The 26,380-nt window shown below is 47.7% G+C and overlaps 1 long non-coding RNA gene across 2 annotated transcripts in view; it reads left to right on the forward strand.

The window, feature by feature from the left end:
* Positions 1-18,877, forward strand: part of LOC121817133 (uncharacterized) — a 38,530-nt gene extending 19,653 nt beyond the window's left edge. The window contains exons 2-4 of one of the 2 annotated variants that reach the window (XR_006056928.2): positions 11,527-13,127; positions 15,399-15,527; positions 18,476-18,877. This is a non-coding gene — a long non-coding RNA (uncharacterized LOC121817133). Of the gene's footprint in view, positions 1-11,526; positions 15,528-18,475 lie in introns of both variants that reach the window. The other variant, XR_009597296.1, reaches the window with a different exon arrangement.
* Positions 18,878-26,380: the final 7,503 nt, after the last annotated feature.

A 26,380-nucleotide genomic window follows, 5' to 3' on the forward strand; every position in this document is an offset into this window, starting at 1 on the left:
TTTAAAGAAGAAACAAACAGAAAGAAGTGCATTTGGCGTGGGGGTAGCGGAGCCACCTATCGCCCACAGAAGCAGCTTCATCCTCATCCATTCAGACCTCCAGAGAGCCTGGGATTCCACTCTGAATCCCTCCGAGATGCGCTGTGACTCCTGTGAGCCCCTCCCACATTGCTGTAGAGCAGAGGAGCCCAGTTTGGTGCCCTGTGATGACCTAGAGTGGTGGGATGGAGCAGGAGGGAGTGAGGCTTAAGACGGAAGGGCTGTTGTTCAGTTGCTCAGTCGTGTCCGACTCTTTGCAGCCCCGTGGACTGCAGCACGTCAGGCTTCCCTGTCCTTCACTATCTCCCAGAGTTTGCTCAAATTCATGTCCATTGAGTCAGTGACGCATTCCAACCATCTCGTCCTCTGTCGTCCCCTTCTCCTTTGCCCTCAGTCTTTCCCAGCATCAGGGTCTTTTCCAGTGAGCTGGCTCTTGGCATCAGGTGGCCAAAATATTGGAGCTTCAGCGTCAGTCCTTCCAGTGAATACTCAGGGTTGATTTCCTTTAGAGGGAGGGAAGATATATATAGATATAAATGACGTGCATTGTAGTCTGGCAGAAACCAACACAATATTGTAAAAACGAAAAAATAATAAAATTTTGTTTTAAGATTTATAAGCCTTCAAGTCCTTGAACATTATTTTTTCTGCTTTAGGCAAAACTGCACAGGTGTCCAGCGGCTCCTTAAAAAAAAACGGTGTTGAGGCAGACCGCCTTCTCCGAGTCTGATGGGGAAGAGGCTCCCCAGGCCGCACTTACCAGCTAAGTGACCTGGGGCGAGTTACTTAACCAGTGCTTCTTCGATCCCTCATCTAAAACCCGGGGATAATGATCCCTGTCTGCAGGCTTTCACGAGGAGTGCCTAAGATAATGGGTGTGAAAGCACTAATTTGAGCGTGGCCCCCAGGAGGAGATCGATAAACAGCTGTTTCTGTGATGCATCCTAGCCACCCGAGCAGACCACAATATTTCTGTCTTCTGAAACACTCCCTAGAGAAGCAACTTGCTGCTGCAAATAAGACCTCCGCGTTGGGTCCTGCGAGCTTCCACCTATTCAGCTCTCTCACTGCATGAACGTCAAGGTGTCAAGGTCCTTGAACAGGATCCAGAGCCCCGACTCCTGGCCTTTCCTCCTGACCCCCTCGCCGCTCACCTAAGGCCCACGCTGCTAGGCCTCCCATTGGTATCTGCCTCAGTGGGCTTTTCTGGACGGAGCCCTTCCTGCAGGCCCTGGGGCTCAAGTTCCCGCCTCGTAATAAAGACGAGGGAGGGTGTTTATGACGGAGCCAGGCGCTGAGTGTGGTCCAGGCTGAACTTGGCTCTGCCCTCTGTTTGCCTTCTCCTCCTCCCTGGGGCGGGCTTGGGGCGCGGGCGTGGGGCGCTCACTCAGCCAGCCTGGCAGCGTCCGGGGTTCTACCCAGGACCGGAGACAGACAAAGAGGCTGCGTCTCCACATCAGGGCTGAACTTCCACCTTAGGCCCCCTTTTGAGTCTTATTTCGCTAATAAGATCAGACAGGCTTGCAATTTTAGGTAACTGCAGTTGCTAAGACTGGAAGAGGGACTCATTCCCTGGCGTTCCCACAAGTCCTTCCCGGCTTGTTTAGCTTGGGAAATGAGGCAAGAACAGGTAGAAACACTCGGGGTCAGACACAAGCCATCACGAGAGAGACTGACTCAGGCTTTACTGACAGCTTTATTCACCCCCTCAGCCCTCTCATAGGCTATTTATTTATTCATTTATTCAGTAAATATTTATGGAGCGGCTCACCTGTGTCCTGACCTTGTCACACCCTCAGGCTTCTGCCTGGTCTGGGTCACGGCCACACCCCTGCGCCCCAACCTTGTACCCTTCCAGGCCCAATCGAAGGTTGCCTCCTCTGGGAAGCCTGCACCTGATCTGTGCCAGACACCTTCCGACCCTCCCTCTCCCGAGGAAGGCCAGCTGGAATGCCTAGGTCGCACAGGCCTGACCAAGAGCAAGGCTATCTCATGTGCGTCCTGCGGCCAGTTAGCAAAGCTTTCTAGCCAGTTCCCCTCGTCTGCAAGGTGTGGATAATACTCATTTCTGTTGTTGCTGCGTAGTCACTAAGTCATGTCTGACTCTTTGCGACCCCATGGGCTGGAGCATACCAGGCTTCCCTGTTCTCCACTCTCCCCTGGAGTTTGCTCAAGTTCACGTCCACTGAGTCGGTGATGCTATCTGATCATCTCATCCTCTGTCATCCCCTTCTCCTCCTACCCTCAATATTTCCCAGCATCAGGGTCTTTTCCAATGAGTCAGCTCTTTGCACCAGGTGGCCAACATATTAGAACTTCAGCTTTAGCATCAGTCCTTCTGATGAATATTCAGGGTTGATTTCCTTTAGGATGGACTGGTTTGATCTCCTTGCAGTCCTAGAGTCTCTCAAGAGTCTTCTCCAGCACCACAGTTCAAAGGCATCAATTCTTTGGCACTCAGCCTTCTTTATAGTCCAACTCTCACGTCTGTACACGACTACTGGAAAAACCATAGCTTTGACTATATGGACCTTTATCGGCCAAGTGACATCTTTGCTTTTTAATAAGCTGTCTAGGTTTCTCAATAATAATCAGTTCAGTTCAGTTCAGTCACTCAGTCGTGTCCGACTCTTTGCGACCCCATGAATCGCAGCACACCAGGCCTCCCTGTCCATCACCAACTCCCAGAGTTCACTCAAACTCATGTCCATCGAGTTGGTGATGCCATCCAGCCATCTCATCCTCTGCCATCCCCTTCTCCTCCTGCCCCCAATCCCTCCCAGCATCAGGGTCTTTTCCAATGAATCAACTCTTTGCATAAGGTGGCCAAAGTATTGGAGTTTCAGCTTTAGCATCAGTCATTCCAATGAACACCCAGGACTGATCTCCTTCAGAATGGACTGGTTGGATGTCCTTGCTGTCCAAGGGACTCTCAAGAGTCTTCTCCAACACCACAGTTCAAAAGCATCAATTCTTTGGTGCTCAGCCTTCTTCACAGTCCAACTCGCACATCCATACATGACCACTGGAAAAACCATAGCCTTGACTAGATGGACCTTTGTTGGCAAGGTAATGTCTCTGCTTTTCAATATGCTATCTAGGTTTGTCATAACTTTTCTTCCAAGGAGTAAGCATCTTTTAATTTCATGGCTGCAATCACCATCTGCAGTGATTTTGGAGCCCCAAAAAATAATGTCTGACACTGTTTCCACTGTTTCCCCATCTATTTCCCATAATGTGATGGGACTAGATGCCATGATCTTTGTTTTCTGAATGTTGAGCTTTAAGCCAACTTTTTCACTCTCCACTTTCACTTTCATCAAGAGGCTTTTAGTTCCTCTTCACTTTCTGCCATAAGGGTGGTGTCATCTGCATATCTGAGATTATTGACATTTCTCCCGGCAATCTTGATTCCAGCTTGTGTTTCTTCCAGTCCAGCGTTTCTCATGATGTACTCTGCATAGAAGTTAAATAAGCAGGGTGACAATATACAGCCTTGACATACTCCTTTTCCTATTTGGAACCAGTCTGTTGTTCCGTGTCCAGTTCTAACTATTGCTTCCTGACCTGCATGTAGGTTTCTCAAGAGGCAACTCAGGTGGTCTGGTACTCCCATCTCTTTCAGAATTTTTCACAGTTTATTGTGATCCACACAGTCAAAGGCTTTGGCATAGTCAATAAAGCAGAAGTAGATAATACCCCCTAAAACGAAATGCCTGTGGATGTTACATAAAATATAAGAAACATCATTTGCAATGTGCAGTTGAGCTTGCAGGAAGGTGAAGAAGTCACCCAGAATTTAAGGGAGAGGTGAAAGTGAGTGATGGCTTAGCCAGTCCTGAAGCTGACATGACTCCAGGCTATCAGTCAGGCCCAGGGCCCTAGCAATGTAGGTCTCGGTGGTTGTCAGGGACAGGAGAGAGGGCTTATGGCACCTGCGAGGTGGGATGTTGGGACCCCCTTCCCCTGGAGCCAGCATCTCCAGGCACAGATGGACACATTCCCGGCCTTCTTCCAACTGGCCTGGCCTCGGGACTGGTTCTGGCCAATGGATGCTGAGAAGAAGAGAGGTGAATCACTTCTAGACCAAAACCAGACTCTGCAGGCCATGCATCAAGATGGCAGAGCTGTGTTGGGATTGTGGCAACATAGGTCACTGAGTTGCTCCATGTGGGGCCGCTGTCTGGACAGTTGCTCAGATTCCCTGAAAACTTTGCAGGAGCAAGAAGCCTCTGTTGGGCTTAGCCAGAGAGAGGGGATTGGTCTTTAGGGAAGCAGGACTTCCTGACTAAAAAGTTGGCAAAGGAGATGGCAAGCAAGCTCGCTGTCTTCATCTGGAATCTAGGTGGAGAAAACCAGTCTCCTGTGTTCTTATTTCACAAAAGTTTGTGGGTCACATTTACACTATGTTTTGGTCCAGAAAACCCCAAACTGTAAAATTAAAGATATTTCCAATAAGGTTCTCCTGCTGGAAGCAAATGCAAATCCCCCTCCTCCACAACCTGGCCTCAAAGGACCCCACAAATATAAACCTACCAACGAGGTGTTCACAAGTCAGAACCCCGAGTTCATCAGATACACGCAACTACTAATTAAGGAACTTAAATAAACGTTTCTCTTAAATGTTTGTAAAATTTATTTAATTGGAGGATAATTCCTTTACAATATTGTGATGGCCTCTGCCATATAGCAGTGCGAATCGGTCACAGGCGTACATGGGCCCCCTGCCTCTCAAGCCCCGCTCCTATCCTTTGCTCGAGTTGTCACAGAGCACCGGCTTTGTGTTCCCCGTATCGTATATCAAACTCCCACTGGCTATCTGAAAAGAAACGCATTTGAGTCAGTTCCAATGAGGTGGATGAACCTAGAGCCTATGGTATAGAGTGAAGTCAGAAAAACAAATATTGTACATTAACACATATGTTGGAATCTAGAAAGATAGTGTCAACGATCCTACGTGCAGGGCAGCAAAGGGGACACAGAGATGAAAAACAAACTTTTGGACACAGTGGGGGAAGAAGAAGGTGGGATGATGTGAGAGAACAGCATTAAATGTTTCAAAGAACTGGAACTGAAACTGGAAACCAAAATTATGGGGAATTAATAAAGCACTCTAGGGGGAAGGGAGGAAAGACCAAATAAATTTGAAAAGGAACCAAGCAGAATTGGCTGTGAAAATCTTACTGATGGTATGAAAATCTTCATATTTGGAAAAACAGCAGATTAGACCTGTTTCCTGAAAACAGAATTTGTCAAATAAAAGGTGGAGTGAAAGAAATTACCTACTGATGCAAAGAGAAAAAAAAGGAGGTCAGAAAAAAAAGAAAGCCGTTAAGAGACACGAGGATCAAATAAATAGCATAACGTTATCTAATTGACGTTCTAGAAGCAACTAGACAGAACAGGACTAAAAGGTGAACTTCGTGAAGATATAATGATGAAGAATTTCCCAGAACTGACGATGGATGGAAATCTTACGTTTAAGATGCATGGCGAGTCTGTAGCAGGATAAATGAAAATGAATTCATGCCTGACATATCAAAGTAACACTGCTGGAGATCAAAAACAAAGCAGAAGCATAAAAGCAGCCTTTTATTCATTCACTCACGTATAAAAGAGAGTTTTTTTTTTTTTGAACACCTACTACATGTCAGGCACTCATGTAGACGCTCGGGATGCATCAGTGGAAAAATACACAGAGTTCTTGCTCATTCTCACAGGGGACGGAGATAATGAATAAGCATAAGTAAGTAAATTTTACAGTGTGTTAGAAAGTGATGGGTGTGCCAAGGGAAAAAAAGCAAGAAGAAAAAAGAGGGGATTTGGAATATGTGTGTGGTGGGGAGGAGCCGGGGCAGAGTGTAATATTTAGTAAAATGTCAAGGGAGGCCTCTTTGAGAAGGCAAAGTTTGAGCAAAGACTTGAAGAGGGAGTTAGTGAGACGGATGGAGGAGGAGACACTTCAGGCAGAGGGAACAGCCAAGGGCTCCCTTGTCTGCAGAGCTTCTTGTGTAAAGTATCTGTTCAAAGTTTTTCATCCAATATTTTAATTACGTTGTTCGTGCGCTTATTAAATTCTGCTAAAGTCCCTTATCAGATTGTGAGCTGCAAATCTGTTCTCGCAGACTGGTTTGTCTGTCCATTGTCTTAACAGGTCATTTGAAAGCCGGATGTTCATTTTGCTGGCATCCATTTTCATCATTTTGCGCTTTGTGACGGTGAGGGTCTTATTAAGGACCCTTTGCCGGAGTACTTCCCGGGTGGTACAGTGGATCTGAATCCGACTGCCGATAAAGACGACACAGGTTCAGTCCCTGGACCCAGAAGATTCCAGGTGCTATGGGGCAAACTAAACCTACGTGCCGCAGACACATAGCCCGCAGCCCAGAACCTGTGCTCCACAACCAGAAAAGCCAGCACAAGAAGCCGTGCCACAGCAGCAACCCAGGGCCACCAGAAATAAAGAGATAAAATGCAAAGAATTTAAAACCCTTTGCCTACCTCAAGGGCACAGATCATCTCTCTCCATTTCCTAGAAGTTTTATATTTTTGGTTTTTATGTTCGGGTCCGTGATCCATTTCAAAATTACTTTTGTGTGTGATGTGAGGTAGGGGTTGAGGTTCGTGTTTTTATGTATGTTTATGTTTTTCTGTATCAATATTTGTTTTAAAAACTTTCCTTTTCCCTAAGATTCACCACACCCATTTTTAAAAAAATCAATTGGCCATACAAAGCTGGATCTTTTTCTAGGTTCTCTATTCTGTTCCACTGATCTAGATATTTGTTCTTACACCAACAGCATACTGCTTCACAGTAGGTCTTAAAATTCAGTGGTATAAATCCTCCTTCTTTCTTCTTTTTCAAAATTGATTTGGCTATTCATGTTCCTTGAATTTCCATGTAAATTTTAGAACTGCCTTATCAACTGCCACAAAAAGACCAGTGTGATTATAATTGAGATTCGCACTGAATCCATAGATTATTGATGGCAAAATTGATATCTAACCATATTGAATCTTTGGATCCATGAACAAGATATAGCTCTTTATTTCTTCATACCATCTTTAGTTTCTCTCTTATTTTTCTTTTTATTTTCAGTGTTTTATAGTTTTTAGGGGGCAGGTCTGGTATATATTGTGTGACGTTTATCCCTAGGCGTTCATGTATTTTATGCTATCATAAACTGTATTGTTTGTTAAGGTTTTTTTTTTTTTTTTCAAAACAAACAACTTTTTATTGATGTAGAATTATTTTTGGCAGTCTTGACCACATGTTTATTCTGTTTATAGTAACGATTTCCTAAAACTCACTAAGTAGTAGGTGTCTATTGTTGCATTTTAAAAGTAACCCAAAACATAGTGACTTAAGACAACAAAATTTATTAACAACTTCTGAGCATCAGCAATCCATGAACTGAGTGGTTCAGGCTCAAGGCTTCTCACAAGGTTACAGTTAACCTTGTAACTGTAGGTTACAGGTGGCTAGACCTGTAATATATAAAGCCTTTACTTAGGTGCATGCACTTTCGGTGTTTTATTGTTTTTTTTTTAATTTAAGGATAATTGATTTACAATATTGTGTTGGTTTCTGCCGTGCATCAACCTGAATCAGCCATAGGTGTACGTACATCCCCGCCCTCTCAAACATCCCTCCCACCTCCCACCCCTCTAAGTTGTTACAGAGTCCCAGTTTGAGTTCTGTGAATTACACAGCGAATTCCCCCTGGCTATCTACTTCACGTGTGGTAGTGTATGTTTCCACGCTGTTCTCGCCAACTGACGTACAGCTGATTTACAATGTTGTGTTAGTTTCAGGAGTACAGCAAAGAGATTTAGTTTATGTATTATATATTCATATACATATGCAAATATATACATTCTTTATATGCACATGTACATATATACACATTTATATACATATACACATTTATATACATATATAATATATATACATTTATATATACATAAAAACAATAGATATATACTTTTTTTAGCTTTTTATTTTTTAAATTTTAATATCTTTAATTCTTACATATATTCTTTTTTAGACACAGAATATCAGAAGACACATATACCCTTTACTCACCTTTTCTAATGATAACGCCTAAGTCATGGACTAATTTAAAAACCGAGATATTAACATTGGTAAAATACTGTTAACTAAACTACAAATTTTATTTGGATTTTACCACTTTTCCACAAATGCTCTTCACTTCTGGAGGGCAGCTCAGGATCCCACGCTGCCTCTAGTTGGCGCGTCCTTAGGCCCCTGCAGTCTTGCGGTTGTTCAGTGTTTCCGTTGGTCAGGACTCGGCACTCTTGAAGAGCAGTCAGTGGTCAGGTGTTTTCTCGACCGTTCCTTGATCTGTGTTGCGTCGTGCCTTCTCATAGTGATTTGAGATTCTGCATCATCGAGAGAAATACCACAGGAGTAACCTGTGCCATATCAGGGAGTCCTCGATGTTACCGTGTCTTATTTCTTGTGACGGGAACTTTCATCATTTTGTAAAGATGGTGTCTGTCAGGTTCCTCCACTGTATAGCCACTATTTTTCTTTTTGTAAGAGAGCAGGGAGATACTTTGAGGCAATGCAAAGGTTCTGTTTCTTCTTACACTTTCTCCCACTAATTTTAGCATCCATTGGTGTATTTTGCCGCCATGATATCCATGAAATTCTATTTGGATTTTTCTATTTCCCCCTATTCCTTTTTACATGAATTAATTGGGCTTCTTCTATAAATAGGTATCATTCCTTTTCATTTCACTTCAGTGATATTCCTTTTCATATAATTTCATTTATTTATCTATTACATTATTAATTTATATTTGTTCAGACTAAAATATATTCAGTTTATTATTTGGGTTATAATCCAATACTTGTTGTTCAGTCACTCAATCATACCCGACTCTGAGAACTCGTGGACTGCAGCATACCAGGCCTCCCTTCCATCACCATCTCCCGGAGTTTGCTCAAACTCATGTCTGTTGAGTTGGTGATGCCATCCAACCATCTCATCCTCTGTCGTCCCCTTCTCCCGCCCTCAGTCTTTCCCAGCATCAGGGTCTTTTCCAATGAGTTGGCTCTTCACATCAGGGGGCCAAAGTACTGGAGCTTCAGCTTCAGCATCAGTCCTTCCAATGAATATTCAGGGTTGATTTCCTTTAAGACTGACTGGTTTGATCTTGCAGTCCAAGGGACTCTCAAGAGTCTTCTCCAGCACCACAGTTTGGAAGCATCAATTCTTTCGCACTCAGCCTTCTTTATGCTCCAAATCTCACATCCATACATGACTACTGGAAAAATCACAGCTTTGACTATATGGAGCTTTATCAGTAAAGTAATATGTCTGCTTTTTAGAATGCTGTCTAGGTTTGTCATAACTTTTCTTCCAAGGAGTAAGCGTCTTTTAATTTCATGGCTGCAATCACCATCTGCAGTGATTTTGGAGCCCCAAAAAATAAAGTCTGTCACTCTTTCCATTGTTTCCCCATCTATGTGCCACGAAATGATGGGACCGGATGCCATGATCTTCATTTTTGAATCTTGAGTTTTAAGCCAGCTTTTTCACTCTCCTCTTTCACTTTCATCAAGAGGCTCTTTAGTTCTTCACTTTTTGCCATAAGAGTGGTGTCATCTGCATATCTGAGATTACTGATATCTCTCCCGCCAATCTTGATTCCAGCTTGTGCTTCATCCAGCGTGGCATTTCACATGGTGTACTCTGCATATAAGTCAAATAAGCAGGGAGACAATATACAGCCTTGACGTACTCCTTTCCCAGTTTGAACCAGCCCATTGTTTCATGTCCGGTTCTAACTGTTGCATCTTGATCTGCGTGCACATTTCTCAGGAGACAGGGAGGGTGGTCTCATAGCCCCATCTCTCTAAGAATTTCCCACAGTTTGTTGCGATCCAGGCAGTCTCTGGCTTTTTCGGTGATCCAATGGATGTTGGCAATTTGATCTCTGGTTCCTCTGCTTCTTCTAAATCCAGCTTGTACATCCAGAAGTTCTCAGTTCACGTGCTATTAAAGCCTAGCTTGAAGGATTTTGAGTATTACCTTGCTAGCATATGAAATGAGTGCAATTGTGTGGTTGTTTGAGCATTCTTTGACATTGCCCTTCTTTGGGATTGGAATGAAAACTGACCTTTTCCAGTCCTGTGGTCACTGCTGAGTTTTCCAAATTTTCTGTCATATTGAGTGCAGCACTTTGATAGCATCATCTTTTAGGATTTGAAATAGCTTAGTTGGAATTCCATTACTTCCACTAGCTTTGCTTGTAGTGATGTTTCCTAAGGCCCACTTGACTTCACACTCCAGGATGTCCAGTTCTAGGTGAGTGATCACATCATCGAGGTCATCCAGGTCATTAAGATCTTTTTGTATAATTCTTCTGTGTATTCTCTATGTCTTCTGCTTCTGTTAGGTCCATAGCATTTCGGTCCTTTATCATGCCCATCTTTGTATGAAGTATTCCCTTGATATCTCTAATTTTCTTGAGGAGATTGCTAGTCTTTCCCCTTCCATTGTTTTCCTCTATAATCCAATACTGTCATAGTTTATTCTGTTTCTAATATTGTTACAGCATTGGCCATTGGGAGCTCTTTCAGACTGGCTTGGGTGCCCTTTCAATATTCCCTCATTCTTTTGCTTTTCGTTTATATAATTCATTTATAACACAGCATTTTAAATTTTCACTTACCAACTTTTTTTTGATAGTATGTGAACATACAATTGATTTTTGTATATTTAAAATAGGTTTCTATAAGCAGCATATGGGGTCTTCCCTAGTGACTCAGATGGTGAAGAATCTACCCGAAATGCAGGAGACCTGAGTTCAATCCCTAGGTTGAGAAGCTTCCCTGGAGAAGGAAATGGCTACCGACTCCAGAATTCTTGCCTGGACAATTCCATGGACAGAGGAGCCTGGCGGGCTCCAGTCCATGCGGCCGCAAAGAGCCAGACACGACTGAGCGGCTAACATGTTCACTTTCAAGCAGCATATAGTTGAGCCTTGCTCTTTCATCCCGTGTCACAATCTCTGCCTTTTACTAAAGTATGTGCAGATGTAAACGTTTGATATAATTATCAGAATCACTGGGTGTAGGTCTACCGTCTTTCCACTTTTTTTTGGACTGTGTTGGGTCTGCATTGCTCGGTGGCTTTTCTCCAGCTGTGGCAAGTGGGACCACTCTCTAGATGCCGAACGCAAGCTTCTCATTGCTGTGGCTCCTCCTGTTGCAGAGCATGGCCTCCGGGGTCCATGGGCTTCAGAAGCTGTGGCACACAGGCTTAGCTGCCCCATATGGAATCTTCCCAGACCAGGGATGAGGCGCGTATCTCTGCATTGGCAGGAGGACTCTCAACAATGGAGCCACCAGAGAAGCCGTATCCCCTTGTTTCTTATTTGTCCCATCTGTCTTTTGTTCTTTTTTTCCTTTCTTCTTTGCAATTAATTTTTTTTTAATTTCCATTTTCCCCACAGATTGATTCTCTCTAATCAATCGAATCTCTTTGTTCTAATTTTCAGAAGTAGCTCCAGAATTTAAACATACATATCACAGTCTACCGTCAAATGTACCACTTCACATATAATGTAAGTATCCTGCAACAATATTCTTTCATTTAATTCCCCTGTCCTATGTACTACTGTGGTCATAGATTTTACTTTTCAGAGTATATTGTTGATATTTTGTTTTAAATGGTCAGTTGTTTTTTAAGGAAATTAAACGTTGAAGAAAATTTTTCTTTTAGTGTTTTTAAATGCAATTAGCAGAATAATGTTTAATATTTCATGTAAAAATTAATATTCCATACTTGTTTGTATATTTTAATGTTTAATATGCAAAATGTATAGGAGGTTGATTATCAAACATTACTTCTTTCAGGGAATAGATTGAAATTTTATTATTATTGAGTTTCTATTTGAATCTGAATGAAATGAGTATACATGACATCTATAATTTAAATATATTAATTCAAGTTTTTAAATAAAACTAAGAACTGCCAGAATGCCACAAATATCACTGTGAATAATCAGTCTTAAAATGAGCTTTTGTTTGTTTTTAATTTTTTTTTACATTTCTCTACATATCTGCCACTTCTAATACTCTTGCCTCTTTTTCTGTAGATCCAGGTTTCTACCTAATATTATCTTCTTTCTGCTTCCTTTAATATTAACTTCCTTTAATATTTCCTGTAATGTCAGTCTGCTAGGGTCTTTAAAACTCCTTATTTTGCCTTGCATTTTGGAAAGATATTTTTGCAGAAAATAGAATTCTAGATGAACAATTTCTTTCTCTATTTTAAAGATATTAGCCCCACTGACTTCCAGCTTGCACTGTTTCCAAAAAGAACACTACTGGCATTTGCAGATTGTTCCTCTCTAGGTCTCCTTCTTACCTGGCTGCATTTAGCATTTTCTGTTTATCTCTGAATTCAGAAAATTAATTATGATAGAGCTCAGTGTGCTTTTCTTTTTATTTACTCTACTTCATAGTCATTGAACTCAGATTTGTATATTCATAGTTTTTATCAAATTGGGATGTGGCATTTCAGCTAGGCCTCCCAGAAGGAACACCTCTGTCTTTGAGAATAAAGGCCAACTGATCATTATTAATGACCCTAATAACCATTCTTCTTAGGATGCTGTCCAGAAGTCAGAACAAGCAGGTCCCAGTTTGATGCTAACGACGCTGAGATGTGGGTTGAATTCTGGTGAGAATCTGAGGTTCTCTCAGTTCCTTGGAGACTCGACGCGTCACCACCACTGCCTTTGGGCTTGGCCGTGGTGATGGATAAGGCATCCCAGGTGGCTCAGTGGTAAAGAACCCGCCTGCCAATGCAGGAGACACAGGAGAGGCGGGTTCCATCCCTGGGTCGGGAGATAATGGCAACCCACTCCCGTATTCTTGCCTGGAGAATCCCATGGACAGAGGAGCCTGGCGGGCTTCTCTCTGCGGGGCACCATAGAGTCGGACTCAGCTGCACGCACATGCACAGCTGGTGATGGATACACCACATGCTACCCAGGATGCAGGAAGGGCACCCGTCCTTTAGAAGAGGGAAGCAGTCTGTTTGAGCTTGGTGAGTGGACCTCCTATGCAGCCCCAACTGCCTGGCAGGTCAAAGGGTCAGGGAGGAGGGTGGGTCTGCACTGCCTCTGGGGTCTTCATCCCTGTAGGATCCACGTGGCTGGGCACACATCCCCAAGAGACTGGCATGGCTGAGCACCCACCTCTCCTGGCCACCTGTCCTTCCCCATCCTCAACACCACATTTGCAGCTATTCTGTTACCTCTGCCAGGCATTGGCCCAAACATCGAACTCAACCCTTCCTCCTCCTTTCCGAAGATAAACCACTCGTGGAGGGCTCCTGTTCGAAGACAGGGGCTGTTACGCGGCAGCCTTGAGAAGACCAAGGGTCAGACCTTCCTCAGCCCTCCACTTTGCCCTTCCCACCAGGCCCCCCCCATCCCACTCCCCCTCGTCTGACCTTCTCCCAGCCTGGCTATCACCCGCCCCTCCAGGAACTTTCCTCCCCCAGAGAACCAGGTCTGGAACTAGGGCGAGGCAAATGAGGTCCCTTCATGCAGAATTCAAGGAAACACCAAAAACCTCAGCAATGAAGATTAGTCACATTTCAGGCAATAATTTTTAAGTCAAAAGTAATGAAGATACAGCTCAATCACAGCAACAAAGTAAAACAGCCCAATTCAAAAATGGACAAAGGAATTGAGTGGACATTACTCCAGAGTTAAGAAATGGCCAAGAAGCACATGAAGAGATGTTCTGCATCATTAGTCACTGGGGAGACGCAAATCAAAACCACCGTGAGACACCACCTCACACCCACCAGGCTGGCTAAATTTTTTTTTTTTTTTTTTTTTTAATGAACAAGTGTTGGAAGGGTGTAGAGAAACTGAAATCCTGGTGCATTGGAAAATAGTTTTGCCTGTCCTCAAAGAGCTAAACGCAGAATTACCATATAATCCAGGAATTGTGCTTCTGCAAGAATTGAAGCCAGGGACTCGAGAAATTTCTTTGCACAATCATGTCCGTAGCAGCACTATTCACAATAGCTGAAGGGTGGAAGTAGACCCCAAAGTTCATCAACCTGTGAATGGCTAAACAAGATGTGGTCTATCCGTACAACGAGATGTTATTCAGTCTGAAAAAGGAAGATAATTCTGGTACTCTTACAACACAGATGAACCCTGAGGACAATACACTGAGTGAACTGTCAATAACAAAAGAACAAGAGTTCTGATTGTACTTCCAGGAGTTCCCTAGAGTAGTCAGATCCATAGAGATAGATAGCAAAAGGGTAGCTTCCAGTAAGCTGGGCGAGGGGGAAAGGGGAGTTTGTGTTTAATGGGGACAGAGCTTCAGTTGGGGAAGATAAGAAATTTCTGGGGATGGATGGTGGTGATAGTCACAAACAATGTGAATGTATTTAACGGGCTTCCCAGGCGGCTCAAAGATAAAGAACCCGCCTGCCAATGCAGGAGACATAGGAGATGCAGGGTCGATCCCTGAGTCAGGAAGACCGCCTGGAGGAGGAAATGACTACCCAACTCCAGTCTTCTTGCCTGGAAAATTCCATGGACAGAGAAGCCTAGTGGGCTACAGTCCATGGGGTCGCAGAGTCGAACAGGACCGAGCAACTGAGAACGCACGCAGTTGAATGTATTTGATACCATCGAATTGTACACCTCAACATGGCTGCAAATGATGAGTTTTGTGTTATGTATATTTGACTGTAACTTAGACAAAAAATAATGGAAAAAAAATCTGTGATGAACAAAATACCAAAATTTAAAATAAAGACAAGGATTTGCTGGGCCAATCCTTGTGAGAGCCTGAGTGAGACAGAACCCGACTAATCCTGTCTTCACTTTAAATTTTGATATTTTGTTCATCACAGATTTTTGTTGATTACTTCGATTTTGTTAAATACTGCAGTGAAATGTGATTTATCTGGTCACTGATATTGAGGATGCTTCCTGAAATGTCGCATGTAGTCCCAGTGCCTCACCTGCGATCTGGCCCTAAGGTATTCCATTTAAGCTACTAAAAGGATGAAATCTCCCCCAATCCTCCCACAGCGAGTCAACCTCAGCAACTTCATCCCGCCCCCAGAAGAGCCCACGGCCACCTCCCTTCTGGCCACTGGATCTGGGCCAACCCCTCTTTCTCTCTTTGTATCCCCCACCACCATCACACCACAGAATAAAACCAAAGGCCTCTTGGAATATCGCCAGACAAAAATACTGGAGTGGGCTGCCATGCCCTCCTCCAGGGGATCTTTTTGACCCCAGAATCAAACCCAAATCTCTTATGTTTCCTGTATTGGCAGGGGGAGGTTCTTTACCACTGCTGCCACCTGGGAAGCCCTCTTGGCATATTTTCCAGCCTTAAGAAGGAAGAAAGGATGGCCCTAATGGTCCAGTGCTTGAGGATCCACCTTGCAAAACAGAGGACACAGGTGCGCTCAGGTTCAATGTCTGGTTGGGGAAATAGTATCCCCCGTGCCACAGAGCGACTAAACCCGAGCACCACAACCACTAAGCTCACGAGCTGCGGCTGAGACCCGAGGCCGCCAAACAAGTGAAGAAAGACATACAGCTTTTTAAAAAAGGACGGAAAATCTGACTTATCCTATCACCTGGCCAAACGCTGAGACCATTAAGTGAAATAAGTAAGACAAAAAGGACAAAGAGCATATGAGTCCACACGTATGAGGTACTCGGAGCAGTCAATTCACAGAGAGAGGAATTTAGGGTGGGTGCCAGGGGGAAGCAGGGAGAGGAAGGGGTTGTTTCATGGGGACAGGGTTTCAGTTGGGAAAGATCAAAGAGTTCTAGAAACGGATGGTGGGATGGTTGTACAATGATGTGAAATGTACTTAACACCACTTGACTATACACTTGAAGATTATTAAAACAGTAAATAATATGCTATGTAGATTTTCCAAGGAGCAAGCATGTTTTAATTTCATGGCTGCAATCACCATCCGCAGTGATTTTAGAGCCCAAGAAAATAAAATCTGTCACTGTTTCCACTTTTTCCCCTTCTATTTGCCATGAAGTGATGGGACCGGATGCCATGATCTTAGTTTTTTGAATGTTGAGTTTTAAGCCAGCTTTTTCACTCTCCTTGGAAGGGAAGTTATGATAAACCTAGACAGCATATTAAGAGGCAGAGACATCACTTTGCCGACAAAAGTTTGTATAGTCAAAGCTACAGTTTTTCCACTAGTCATGTACAGATATGAGACTTGGACCATAAAGAAGGCTGAGTGCCAAAGAATTGATACTTTCGAGCTGTGGTGCTGGAGAAGACTCTTGAGAGTCCTTTGGATAGCAAGGAGATCAAACCAGTCCATCCTAAAGGAAACTAACCCTGAATATCCATTGGAAGGACTGGTGCTGAAGCTGAAGCTCCAGTACTTTGGCCACCTGAGGCAAAGAGCAGACTCGTTGGAAAAGACCCTGATGCTAGGCAAGACTGAAGGCAAAAAGAGAAGGGGAAAACAGCAGATGAGTAATTGGATGGCATCACCAACTCAATGGACATGAGTTAGAGCAAACTCTGGGAGATGGTGAAGGGCAGGGAAGCCTGGCAAGCTACAGTCCATGGGGTCACAAAGTGTTGGACACACCTTAGCGACTTAACAAGAACAACAGAGTAGATTTTACAATTTTTTTTTAAAAAGCTGTAAAACAAAACAAAACAAACAGTGGCCACCCTCGTCTCTCCGGGGCAGTTTGACACAATGAATGCTCCTGATGGAGCTCCCTTCCTCCCTTTGTCTTCTGGGCGCTGTGGACCGAAGTCGTGTCTCATCTGGCCAGAGGCCATCTCTTATAAAACAGCACAGATAAACATTTTCTGCCTCGGCTTGGGTAAGAGAATATAAATAGAAAAGGTCCAGCGTGATTTTTAAAGTCATTACAGTTTGGTTCCCCAAACAATCTTTCCGACTCTCGTATTGTCCTGCGTGCGTGCGTGATCAGTCGCGTCCAACTCTTTCAACCTTCTTTAATTGGGAAAATGCACCTGGGACCACTCCTTCAGCCTTAGCCGAGATTCCCTCACTCGTCCCAGCTCCCCTGGGACTGCAAACCGTCCTCTCGCCAGAGCTGCCCTTGGCGTCTGTGCTCACCATCCTAACAGCGCACACGGGCACATGCTTGATCTGCATCTGAGGGATGGGGACAGGAGCCCAGAGGGGCCAAGCGACTTGTCCAAGGTCACACAGCTAGCCTAACCTTGGGCTGTGGGCTCTGGCCCTGCCCAACCCCCACCCCCCGCCACCACACCTCCACCCTCTAAGACATAAGACAGGTCCTTGCGCATCTTAACAGCCGTGGGCCTGCTTCAAGCCTCTGTCCCCACCAGGCTCCCCAGCCCCACAACAATTACTGCACGAAAATCAGAGTCCAGCGGCCCAAGCGAGGCGCAGCCATAACCAGCCAGTCCTCTGAGAACCTGGTTTCCTCTTGCAAATGAGGCTGGGGAGAGTTGTGGGCGGCCTCGGGTAGAAACCCTGATAAGGAGGCTCAATGGGCAGCCCCCCCCCTCAAGATGTTTCTGCCCGAGGCTGGGGGTGGCGCCTTGGCCAGAGCAAGTTCCTGGGCCGGCCTTTCCCAGAGGGCTCCCATCTCTGCTTGGTATGCGAGGGGGTCGGAGCTGGGGTCCAGCCGCCTTCCCAGGCCATTCAAGTCAACTCCCGCAAAGGCTTTTGTTGTTATTGCCACCCTCCGCCATTGCCAGAGGCCGTTTTTGTCTTCCCAAATGGGAAAGTATCTTTTACTTTTCTCTTTTGACACTGACTATTTGGCCTAAAGCAGGGACCAATTAAACTAATTAATCCCCAGGCGCTTTGCCGGAGGAGCAGCTCGGCTCTCACACTCGGGTCATTCCCGGGGGAGAGGGCGAACTCCAGCATCCTTTGTGTGCCTCTGACCTTTGGGCCGGACAGGCCTTGGCATGCCCTCCTCGGGCCTCCCCGCCGCCCCTACCTGCCGCTTCGAGGGGCACCGGGCTCTCCCAGCACCTCCCACATCTCCACCTGGGGTTCAAGCCAGGCTGCAGCCCGCCTCCCCCTCCCACGCACAGTTAACACTTTCTCTAGGAAGGGAAAAAAACCCGCAAATCAGGGAACCCACAGCCAGCTGAAAAAAGGGTGCTCGAGGTGGAGTCCACAGACCCCCGGGGTGCCCCTGGCAGGGGCGCCAATCCTGCCGGATAGATCAGCCCCCAGTTAATAGGTCCCTCGTCAAACGCGTTTTCCTCCTGGACCAAACGCTTTTTCCTCCTGGACGACAGCAGAATTTCTTTGGCTCCGACAGCGAGGAGCAGCTGTCCACACTGTTTACTCAAATACCATTCTGGCAATGTTCAGAATGTTTTTTTCTCTCTTCCCTGCAGGATCTGAAACCATCCGTGGGGCGGTTGGACGCACGCGTCCACACGTGGCTTTCCAGAGTGGCGTCTTCGCCGCGCGCAGAAATCCTGTTCCCGGAGCCCTTCGCCGCGTTCCGCCAGGCCTCCCCCACCCCCACTGCGCCCACCCCCGCTGATGGGCCTGTTTCCGTGAACGCCGCAGACGACAAACGTGCGGTTTTGAAAGTGTCTCTTTCACGGTCACACATTTCTTTTCATTGTGCGTCTTGGCTGAGCCACGCTTCCAGTTCCTAGGGACCCTCCTGGGCTCCGCTTGCAGAGCATCTCTGCACTTCCACAGCCCCTCCCCCGAGAGCCAGCGGCCGCTGGACCCTGGATTGTGTAGTGGTCTCTGAAAGCACTCTCAATAAAAGCTCCGGGTCTTTGCCTCTGGTTTCTCTGTGCTGTTGGGGCTCTGGTCTGGCTGATCCAAGATTCGTTCCGCGGCCCTGCACACCCGGGTACTTCTTGAGACGCACCGGCTTCCAAAACTTTGCACAACACCGCGACCGCAAGCACTCCTGCTACGTGAGGCCGTTTCCGGTTGCCTCCCGACCCGCCAGTCATTTCCTCGCCCGGAGGCATCTCCACCGGCCCCCACACCACCCTCATTGGTCTCTCTTCCTCCAGATTAAGCGCAGGCCCCTCGATGGGGGTGAGAGGCGGGTTCAGGGCCTTCCTGGCTTGCCTCCCCGGGAGCCCATCCCAGCCCCCCACACGCTGGTCCCAGAGGCCGCTCACCATCCAGCAAAGAGCCGCACTGCTCCTTCGGGACCTTTCCTTTTGAGTCTCCTTCCACCCACTGGTTCCCATCCTGCCAGCTGCAATCCCACAGGGTCCCAGCGCCCCAGGCCTTCACATATCTGACTTCTGTTGCCGCTGTAACGAGAGCCACCAACTCCGCAGCCGAAAACCACACAAACCCTGTGCTTACCGCTGAGAAGGAGTCCAAATGGTCTCACCGGGCTAAAGCCAAGGCGTGACCTGGGGCGGCTCCTCCTGCAGGCTCGGGGGAGAAGTCTTGCCCTCCAAGGCCTGGGCGGCTGGCCCTTCTCTCTGCCTTCCAGCTGCATCACCAGGGCCCCTGCTGCCATCATCACATCCTCTTTTCTCTGACCCTACCATCTCCCGCTTTCCCTAGGGACCCTCCCGGTTGCATGCCTCCCTCTGGGTGATCCACGCCCATTTTCCCACCTCAATATCCTGAGCTTCATCTCATCTGCAGAGTCCCTCCGGGGTCCCCTGTTCAACCACTCGCAATGTTCCAGCTGATGGCCTTTTTGCCTCCAGTCTCCCGTCTGAAGTCCCAAAAATACGTGTGATGTAACAGGACAAAAGCATTAACTCCATGTTACAGGTGAAAATGGTTGGATAACGTCACCAACTCAATGGACATGAGTTTGAGCAAACTCCGGGAGACAGTGAAGGACAGGAAGGCCTGGTGTGCTGCAGTTCATGGGGTTGCAAAGGGTCAGACAAGACTGAGCGACTGAACAACAATAGGCGAAAACCCTGAGACGCACACAGCTGGCAACGTCAGAGCAAGACGGGCAGGAAGGTGGGGCTCGGGCCCTGCCAGGACGGCAGTAGGCACTGTTCACCCACAGGCCGGCTGGCTCACGGCTGCCCAGCCAGCGGGCGTCCTGGGCCTTGAGCGTACATGACCACAATGCACAAGCATTCATTCCGTCCCCCGGGTTCCCAATTCCAAGCGCAGGCATTTCACAGTTGGAACAAAGGATCTCACTTCTCTCCCAGGCCCGCTTCTTTCCAGTGTTGCTGCTTAAAGAAAGAGCACTGGATGAAGGAGAGAGAGACCTGGGCAGCACAATAGCTCATACATACACATGTCCTCACAGACACTCAGGCACACCGGCGACCCAGTGTCCTGAGCCTCAGATCCCTCTTTGCCACAGAATATGAGTAGGCTGACACGTGCGTGTTCCAGGCCCTGGGCTTGAGAGGAAGAGGCAGGGCATGTTGTCTTCTTCCTCTTCTCTGCTCAACCCTGGCCAAAATGCAGATGGGATGGATGGAGCTGCAGCAGCCATCTTAGACTGTGAACTCAAAGTTTCTTTTGAGGCCAGTAAAGCAGCAGGCTACACATGTCTAGGTTCCTGAGGTTCTGGTGTCACCATGTCATCCTGAACCACTTGGACTGTAACATAAGAAAAAAATTAACTCCCATCATGTTTAAGCCACTTTGGGGGGCTCAGGGTTAGGTATTTGTTCTAGCAGTCAAGCCAATATGTTGACTATTAACAGATTTGGCTACACAAACATAGTGGGGCTGGGGCATTGCCACAACAAACTCAGACTTCCAAGGTCTGGCCTCCAGAGTCTAGGATTCAGGTTTTGTGAACTGGAAAGCTCTCCGCCCTGGTGCTGCCGAAAGCCTGTCATAAAAATGCTCCCTGCGATGTCTGGAAGATTGAATACATCGTGATGGCCCCTGAGAAGAGAAAACTGGTTTGAGACTCAGTACAGATGTGTTGGCTGTGGCACGCTGCCTTTAGGAAGTGATACAGGAAAATTATGAAGATGGATTTGGAGGTGCAGTCCGGGTGGAGAAAGAGATGACCCAATCCCTTCCCAGCTCCTCCCATAAAGAGTTCTCAAACAGGCAAGGCCAGCTGTCCTGGGGGTCACAGTCTGAATGTGGTTCCGCATCTCCCCACTCAAGCCTGTGGTTCAGATAACATCAAAGTAGCTGCTGTGAAATGAGCTGAAAACAGAGGCCTGGAAACAAAAGAGCAGCTTCATCAGAGTAAAAAGCAAGACATGGACAAGATCTCAAGTGGGGTTACATGCAATATGGAATAACCAGATGCAAATAGGCCTACTAAGTTTTGCAGGGAATTGTGTTGCCAAATAAACCATAGCCCAGCTTCCCAAAGCTTGTTACTTTTTGACACCCCGCCTCAAAGAGATCCCTAGACACTCCTAAAATGTAGACACAGCCAGATATTTGCTGTGGGAGTTTGGTGGCCACCAGGAAGCGTGTAGTCAGCCATGCCCACTACTAGGGTGGATTTGGAGACAGGGGTGGGAAAGGAGAGTGTTCTCAGAGGACCCAGCAAGGCCAGCGGGAGATGGTGGACAATGCACTCCTCCAAGAAGCAGAGGCTGGGTGACCAAAGGGGTCAGCTGCAGCAGAGTGGTGGTGATGACTGCCCGACCAGATTCAGTCATCATCCTGGACAGCAGCAGCTGTCTTGTCCATGTGCATCTGTTCCAAAGGCAAGATTTACAGCAGTTCTGCTGTTCTTGCCTCATCATCACCTAACGGGGGCTATAAACCACTGTCTTTTTTATTAATAGTTTCCCTATCCATGAGCCTTCACATCTGGTCTTGATAAGAGGTCTGCACATTCCCTTTGGACCCTGGACATGGCCGGATGCAATGCCTGGGCGGGACTTCAGGACTGATCTCAAGAGAAGGGGTTGAATGTGTCCAGGGGCTGGAAGGGAGAGCCTGCATGGAAGTCAGGGGGCCCAAAGGGGTAGACCATGGCCAAGACTGTGAGTTGTTCCCCAGTGTCCATTTGCCCCCTCGTTCCTTAAAAACAGAGCCCTTTAAGTTTGAGCTAGGAACAGAGCCGCCCCCTGAGACAATGCTTCCTGCCTCCCTTGCAGCTAGATGAGGCCCTGTGAGCAACTCGCAGCGAACGGGATGCAAGCAGATGCAGCACGTGCAGCTCCTTAAGGAAAGAGCCGTGCACTCTGCTCTCTGCCTCCTCCTTCTCTGGCTGTGTCGTATGGTTGGCTGTAGGCATGACCTTCCTGAGCTACAAAGTGAAAGGTGCTTGAAGGTGGCAGAATTGGGGTAGGAGAAGCCTGTGCCCCAGGAGCCAGGAAGTCGCAGTATCAGCCCTGCATAGCTTATATTTAAAGGAAGAGAAGGAGACATCCTTACTTTCCTTGCTGTGACGTTGGCATCTTTGTTACAGCCACCAGTCCTGTAACTAACAGAGCAGCAGTGTCTCTCCATGAAGGTCCCAAAGTGAAGGCTGGGGAGGGAGGGCGGGAGCCTCGCCCTGTTTTTGTTTGCCTTCTTAACCAGAAATACACTGTAGTGTGATTGTCAGTTACTTCTAGGTCTACCTCTCAGAGGGAAAGGCTACATCCTCAGTCTCCATAGCAATGTAGAAAAGTACTTTGTAAACATAAAACCATTTGTACACGTGTAAGAAATCACTGTTGTTATAGCTCAATTCCCATTCCCCAGCTATCATCCGGGGTTAAGTCAACGACTGGGCTTTTTCGGGAAATACTGGATGCAATGTGCGTCATCCGGTAATCTGTTCATCTGGGTCTCGGTTTTGTCATCTGTGAAGATGGAGATCACAGTGGTTGCTGCCACCCAGGGCTGTTGTTGGGATTCTGGTGCAGGTAAAGCCCTTGCCTCCGTGCCTGGCATTCAGCCGGTGCTCGGGGAAGTCACCAACTGCATTATAATCCATGTGCCGGGATCCTGGGACTCTCAAGTCAGAAGGCAGCTGAGATGCTGCTGGTCCAGGAGCAGTGGGGCCAGTGCCTGTGATGGGCACCGAAACAGAGCCTGGGCAGTTAGGGGGCACACGACAAGCTCATGACGACCACACACAGAGAGAGATGACTGGAGGTGCTCACAGGTGACTGGACCCAGCAAGAGGGGCCTGAAGATGCCAGAGTGGAGAAGCACATGGCATCCCTGGCAGTGAGGACGCCATCTGTGAAGATGCAACTGAGATCAGCTAGAGGGCAGGCAGGCGGGAAGAGTAGAGGTGTCTGGCTCAGCCCTAGAGAGCTTGGGAAAAGGAGGAGGAGACAGACAGGGGATGGGTCCAGCAATGAGACCAGGATACGCCCATTCCCCTGGTGCACTCAGACCCCCCCCCCCATCCTCCCTGCAGCCTGGCAGGACCCCTGTGGGTTTCAGATGACCAGGGTCTGCATCTGAGTCATCTCTCTTCTGGGGTCTACATTCTTCAGCATCATCCCCATTCATCTCCCCCCTACCACCACCACCCACTCCTCCACCAAGAGCCCTCTGATGCCCCGCACCAATGGTGGGGGCTCAGGAAATGCCTGGTGGGTGAGGGCCTGGCACACAGTAGGTGCACAGTCTACATCTGACATGTGAAGACACAGTAGGTTCTCAACAAATGTTTGGTGGAGGAGGGCCTGACCCAGAGTAGGTACTTTTACATCAGCCAAGTTTCAGCCCTTGGGTCTCATGTCCTGAGTGGGTCTGAGAGCTCCTGGTCGTGACCCACTGCACGCCTGACCCACTGTGCACCCGTCCCCAGGAGATCTTGGTTGCCTGGCTTCTCCTTGGCCACTTCTGCCAGGATCTGGGTGTCCTTAGGAGACCCCGAGAAGCGAGTGCCACAGAACTAGGAGGCAGTGTTCCTTTCCATCTTCCCATCGGGCTAAGACTCAAAACAAAACTGTCAGATTTCAGAACATTTCACAGCGGCAAAAATAACTGCACTTGGGGAAAAAACACACAGACACTTCTCAAAGTCATCTAGTGCTTCCACAATGTGCCAAAAGCTTCTGGAATTGACAGGTTCGGTTTGCCACGCACCAACTGCGCCTGCCCTGCCAGCCTCGTCTCCCGAGGCCCCCAAACCCTCCCCCCACCAACCCCGCCTGTGCCAAAACCTCGGCACAGACAAGGCAACAAGGCAGATGCCGCAGAGCTGCTTTTGTCTGGCCCTACTAAGCGCCGATTCAGTCACAGTACCAAGATTCATGAGCCACGGATGCCAAATCCCAGGCGACGGGGGCAGGGATGGAAGGAGAAAGACAACAGTGGAGAGACACCCTGAGGGGGTTCAGAGCGCTCATTCACGGTTTACCATCTCAGTGCATCCCCGCAGCCCCCACCCATTTTATAGATGGGCACCGAGCCTTGGAGAGGTTCCCCAGGATAGGGGCAAACCACCCTTTCCTGAGAAGGAATTTCAGCTGTGCTCCCACCTCTTTCTCCCCTTCCTCTGTCGTAAGAGAAGAGTTGGCTGGGCACATGACCACCCAGCCAAACACAGTATTTCCCAGCCTCCTTGGCAGCCAGGTGCAGCCACATGATGCGGCTTGGTCCGTGGACGTGAGCAGGACCGCATCCGACTTCTTGCTTATTCTCTCCCTCCCTACCTCCCCTGCCCCATGGAATGACAGGACCTCGAACAGTCACCTTAGACCCACGAGACCAGCAGAGCCACAAGGCGGAAGGGGCCTGGGCTGCTGACACTGAGCAGCGGCCACAAGCGCCCGGATGTGTCTGCTTTGGCAGCGGGTAAAATGGGGACCGGCTCCCACCCTCTGCAACCAGCTTCTGGCCACAGAGGTTTGTTGCTGCAGCTGTTTCTGTGGGAGCCTTATAAATGCTGAGGAGTCTGGATTGTATCCCAAGGGGACAGGATGAGAGTGGAGGAGAGGACTCTAAGCAGGGGGTGACTGGACTCCAGTTGTGTCTTTCAAAAGGTCCTGCCGGCTGTTACTATCCAAGTGGATTGGTCCCTGAAGTACGCAAGAGGACCACGCTTACAGTAGGAGGGTGGTGGGGAGGCAAGAGAAGAGGTTAGATCCCAGACACATTCCTGAGGCCAGAGGAGGCCAGACACGTGGAGTCCCAATATTCATCTGCCCATGAGGCTGGGTGGAAGAGCCAGCTCAGGCAAGGGGTGGGAGTGGTCCAGGGTTTAGCTCAGGCAGTCGAGTGGGAGGAGCCTGTGAGGGGCCTGAGGGGAGATGCCCAGCAGGCAGGTCGGGATTTCAGGAGATGGCATGCGGATATAAGCAGGGGGGTTATCAGTTCATGGTTGATATTAAGCCCAAGGGAGGGAGTGAACCAGCTAAGCAGGGAGCAAGGAGGGCATCCCAAATGGGTCTAAGGAACAAAATTCCAAGGTGAGTGGAAGCACAGATCCTCAGAGGAGCCTGGGGGCAAGTATCCAGAGAAAAGGGGGGAAGTCACAGGAGCATGGGGTCCAGAAGTCCTGAGAGAGAGGAGCCACCCACATTAGGGCTGCCGACAGCCATGCCAAAGGAGGCCACTGGACCCCCTTGAAGAGAAGCCACTGGACCACGTAGACGGCGGCCTCAGTGGGGGCAGGAAGCAGAGTTCAGAGTGCAGAGGGTTCAAGAGAGGGGCACACGGTGGAGGTCATTCTTTACAGGCATTTCTGAGACAGAATAGGGTATGGGGAGCTGGCCCGAGGTTGAGGTCCAAGGGAGAGGGATTTGGGAGGGAGTGTCAAGGCGCCCGGGTTGCAGGTGAAAACCGAGGGTCAAGAGGAAAGCAGGCTGATGGTGTGACTTACGCAGGCTTCATCCCAAGTCCCTGACTTTTTGCCAGGCTGCAAGGCTAGACCAAATTTGTACTTCCTTTCCAGTGGTCATGTATGAATGTGAGAGTTGGATCAGAAAGAAGGCTGAGCACAGAACTGACGCTTTTGAACTTTGGTATGGGAGAAGACTCTTGAGAGTCCCTTGGACTGCAAGATCAAACCAGTCCATCCTAAAGGAAATCAGTCCTGAATATTCACTGGAAGGACTGATGCTGAAGCTGAAGCTCCAATACTCTGGCTACCTGATGCGAAGACCCAACTCATTGGAAGAGACCCTGATGTTGGGAAAGACTGAGGGCAGGAAGAGAAGCAGGTGACAGAGGATGGGTTGGTTGGATGGCATCACCGACTCAATGGACATGGGTTTGAGCAAACTCAGGGAGATTTTGAAGGACAGGGAAGCCTGGTGTGCTGCCGTCCGTGGGTTTGCAAAGAGTTGGACACGACTGAGCAATTGAACAACAGCAGCCATTCTTAAATTCAATCCTAAATAATCTTGCTTCTTAAACCTTGATTTTCTCCTAGGCAATATTCTCACTGAAACCACAGGTTT

The sequence above is a fragment of the Ovis aries genome, chromosome 18 (genome assembly GCF_016772045.2).
Source record: "Ovis aries strain OAR_USU_Benz2616 breed Rambouillet chromosome 18, ARS-UI_Ramb_v3.0, whole genome shotgun sequence".
Lineage (NCBI taxonomy): Eukaryota > Metazoa > Chordata > Mammalia > Artiodactyla > Bovidae > Ovis > Ovis aries.